This window comes from Larimichthys crocea, chromosome VIII (assembly GCF_000972845.2).
Source record: "Larimichthys crocea isolate SSNF chromosome VIII, L_crocea_2.0, whole genome shotgun sequence".
Taxonomy (NCBI): Eukaryota; Metazoa; Chordata; class Actinopteri; family Sciaenidae; genus Larimichthys; species Larimichthys crocea.
Genome location: NC_040018.1, coordinates 27,432,741 through 27,437,258, shown reverse-complemented (window position 1 = coordinate 27,437,258; position 4,518 = coordinate 27,432,741). Strand labels below are relative to the sequence as shown.

General features: G+C 47.1%; 1 long non-coding RNA gene across 1 annotated transcript; it reads right to left on the bottom strand.

Annotated features, from left to right (window-relative positions):
* Nucleotides 1–3,646: 3,646 nt before the first annotated feature.
* On the bottom strand, nt 3,647–4,215 carry LOC113746368 (uncharacterized). Its single transcript, XR_003462806.1, has 3 exons — nt 4,041–4,215; nt 3,798–3,875; nt 3,647–3,704 (listed from the first exon to the last, which is right to left on the bottom strand). It is a non-coding gene; the product is annotated as an uncharacterized LOC113746368 (long non-coding RNA).
* Nucleotides 4,216–4,518: the final 303 nt, after the last annotated feature.

Sequence of the window (4,518 nt, the reverse complement as noted above, 5' to 3'; positions counted from 1 at the left end):
GACGATTCTGTATGTAGCCTCTCTTGGGGGGCAAACAAACTTAGTTTCGGGGCATCGGATGTTGGCACAGCTGATATCTGCGGCCAAGACTTCCTCTGCATCAGATCAGCAGCTTGTTTTGCTCACTGTCATGTACAACTATTGGTAAACATATCAAATGTTTTTATAGAGATAAGGAAGCCTTCTTCTACTCAGGCATCAGCATGAAACGAAGCCTCCTAGTCAAGGACCAAGGAAGAACCAAAGCATCCTTGTTGGGATTGAGCAGTGAAAGAGAGTTCAACCAGTGTCAATCTTTTGTTCTGGTGTGTGTTTGGTCTCTCGGACGTTGTTGTTCGCTTCTGGTTTGTGTGGGGAGGTTGTGTTGTGGTGGTCAGAGCGTCCCTGCTATAGATCGCATCTTTCACGATTGGTGTCGATAGGGTGCCACTTCAAGGAGGCACGTCGGGCCTGCGCGCTGGCCGGCGGGTGGGTCCCTGGGCTGTGATCTAGCTTCCCCTTTCTCTTTGGGCACAACGTCATGTTGCCCACCAACCCCGACGGTTGTCTCTTACCGGCGTGACCGACTCAGACGGCCCCGGAGGAGAGGCCAGCCGCCGTTCACCCGAATACCGCTTCAATCACCGTCACGAGCCACAGGGCAGCGCCCCAGCTATGCGTCCGTGGTGAGGGGCCACGGACGTCAGGGCGGCTACCTCAAACGCTACCACCACCATGTGGAGCATGGCTACAACACAAATTTTTCGCCCAAAAAACAACCTGTGAAATATTTCACAAACCAGAACACACGTTACACAACACAGAACACAGGGAGAAACACACACAGGGAAAGGAGGGAGGGAAACAGGGAAGAAAATAAACCTCAGTCCTCAGACCCGGACTTTGGCATCAAAGTCAGAACCATACATACAATCATCAAAATAGCCCACCACCTGAATAACGTGGATTCTGACAAACCGCCCCCCCCTACAATCCAAAAACTGACAGAACACCTCATCACCACAATTAAACCGGCCAGCCCTAATGAGGAGACCAAACTCTCATTGAGGAAATGCAAAAAACTGGGAAACACAGCAACATGTTAATCCTAAGGGATCATTACATTGACTCCCTGGAAAAAGAGCTTCTTACCTTAAAGGGGCTTTCAAAGGGAGAGGGCGGAGGCCCCTTCAAATCGCCACCGTTTGGGCAAAGAGGAACCTGGGAGACAGCTCCGGTCCGAAACCCTGAGCAGGTAGAGGCCTTTATGGTCGCCGAGCTCGAGCCCACGACGGAGAGAGAGAGAAGGAGAGGGGGCCTGACAGCCCACCGCCTCCCCGACCTCCTGTAACAAAAACACAGAAACACAAGTCACCACAAAACACGACATTAAAGCACTCATCCACACAGAGAGGGTTAACACGGACCTTAAAATAAGAGGGGAGGCCCTGGTGGGGGCCCGTGGCTCCTCTCCACCTGCCGCACCGGAAACACCGGCTCTCTCTCCACCACTGGTTCGGGGTCCCGGAGAGAGCCCGGACACCGAGCCGCGTGGACACAGCCACGATGACTGTGGAGACAGGGTGGATCACCTCCACAAGAGGGAAACATAATTAATATTATGGACACGGCAATACCTCAGGTACCCCGTCCTCATCTGACACCCGCTGCCTCTGTGGATACCCTGGATCTCCTTCCACAGTCACTCCAAAACCCCAGAGAAGCCGGAGGTCAGGGTCCCTGGCACAGGAAAAAACAGAAAAACAAAATGAAAACTTACCTGGAGATGATCCTCCCGAGGCGCCGACTGATTCCACGTTGGCGACTGGGTCCGCGCTGACAGCCGCTCCGTCAAACCCGGCGGTGGCCCACACATCCGATTCCATCACGTGTCTCTCATCTGAGGAGAGCCTGGATCCCCCTCCAAAAAGCCCTGAGATCCCCCCTCCCACCCAGGCCACTCCAGCCAAGATGAGAAGCCTTAGGAGAGCAACACAAATGAGGCTCTCACTACGGCCTAAACGGGCCATAGCACAGCCCACCACGCCAGATCCTGCTATCAGGAGACCTACAAGACACATAAACACAAACAATAAAATGGAGGATTGGGGCCTTAACATAAGGAAACAGTGGGTTATCATAGGGGACTCTAATTTGGCCAAAATGCCCCCCTTTCAAAGCCGACACGTACAAATTGAGAGCTATCCAGGAGCCACATTAGCACATGCAAAGGCGCTGATCGACAAAAGTACCACCTCCACCCCTGTGGAAAAAATTATTTTGTCGTTCGGGTTAAATAACAGAAACACTACGCCAAAAACAAAACTGAGCCAACAGCTATTAGCCACAATTCAGGCTGCTGTGGCTAAATTCCCATCCAAGCTGAAATCTGGATCCCTTTAATTAATTTTTCAGATGCCTTACTCTGGAAGAGCAGTCCTGCCTGGCACACCTGAATGGGCTGATCCAGAAGCACTGCTGCTGCATCCCAAAGCTGCAATCTAAATTATTTGCTACAACGAAAGATGAAATACACTGGACCAAAACCACAGCCAAACACATGTTTGAATACTGGATGGGTTATGTAAAATTCATGCCCCCGTAAGCCTGCATGATCAGGAGGGGTCGAAAAATGTCATGGTTTTGGCACAAAAATTCAAACTTACTCAGCCCCAATTCACACTGCTGAATAGGGGCCTCTCCTTCATCCCCAGCAGAGGGAGCCAGAGGAACATGCTGGAGCAGGCACGATGGGATCTACAACAATCATAGGAGAATCAAACTCATGTTTATTTTCAAAATAAAAGAGTCAGGCCTTTCATCCCTTTCACTCACAAATCTGAATGGAGCCCCCCTCTATCAAGATTACCACCAGAGGTCACAGATTTAATCAAAGCAGATTTCAATTACTTTGAAAACAATTTCCATCCGTCCGAACCCAGAGCCAACCTGAGTCACGAAGAAACTATAGCTCTGAGGGAATTGACAGAAAACAAAAACATCATTATAAAACCTGCAGATAAGGAAGTGCGGTGGTCATAATGGACAGGGAACATATCTATTTGAGGGTTATAGACAATAAACGACAGAAAATATTATTCCCTTTAAAAGAACCCATTTATCCTGAAAGAAAAAATAGCTAAACAATTATTCAGTCATTATTAAATAAGGGATTTATAAAGAAAAAACAGTATACTTACCTGGTGGGTAACCCGGATCCCGAGGCCCAGACTTTTTTATCTCCTTCCCAAGATACCACAAGGAGCCCTCAAATGGAGTGTTCCTTTTGAGATTCGCCCGGGAGGCCCATAGTGTCGGACTGTGATAGTGAGACATATTATACAGCCCAATTTTCGACCACTACATTAATCCCTTATCCAACAAACATGTTGGATACCTTAAAGACACCTATCATTTTGTCGACACAGTCAAAAAACTTCATGTCCCCTCAGATTGCATTCTGTTACATTAGATATAGACAGTCGTGTATACTAATTTGACATAGACAAAGGCATTCAAGCTATAAAACATTTATTAAATATCCAGATAAGAATAGGCCAGACAAGAAAGAAATTTTACAGTTACTAGAAATTAATCTCAGAAGAAATGATTTTGAATTCGCACATCATTTCTATCTACAAATTAAAGGCACTGCCATGGAAAGAAATTGCACCGGCATACGCAAACATCTTTATGGCCGAGTGGGAGACATCTGCCCTGGCATCCTGCAAACAAACCCACACATTATTATAGGATTTAGATGACATCTGGGGGGTCTGGCCCTATTCCATGGAGGAATTTGAACAGTTTTTACTCACCTTGAATAATCACAACCCGTCCATCAAGCTGAAATCCACCACCAGCACCACGTCTGTCGACTTTCTGGATACCACCACCTACAAGGGGAAAATTTTCAACAAAACAACAAATTAGACATCAAGTTTTTTTTAAAGAAACAGACACCATGCTCGGCTCCATAAAAACAGCCACCATCCGAAACATACCTACAACAGGATTATTAAAAATCACAATTTTACGCATTCCACAGGATTTGCACTCACAAGAGCGATTTCATGATGGCCACGAAAACACTCTTCAGAGCGTTAGCTACCAGGGGCTACGCGCGCTCCTTTAGAAGGGAGGCCCTCAAAACCTTCCTGGAGCCACGGCCGACAGAGACGGGGGAGCTCCTCCCTTTCGTCACCACGTATTCCAGACCTGCAATACAATTAATCAGGAAAATAAAAGACAATTTTAATAACATAATTACTAATTTGGAACACCTGAAAAAATACACAATTATAGCAGCTTTTAGAAAAAATAAAAATCTCCAAGACCACCTGGTCAAAGCTAAAATCAAACCACTGACCAGCTCTAAGCCCAGAGGCCAGGGGCAATTTTTTAAACACCTTACCTGGATACACAGTCATGTAAACAAAACAGTCTTTAAGACTATGACCCGGGGAAATCCCCATTCTAAAAACTGTGTTTACCTGATTGAGTGTCAGACCATGCGGACTGCAATACGTCGCGGGAGAC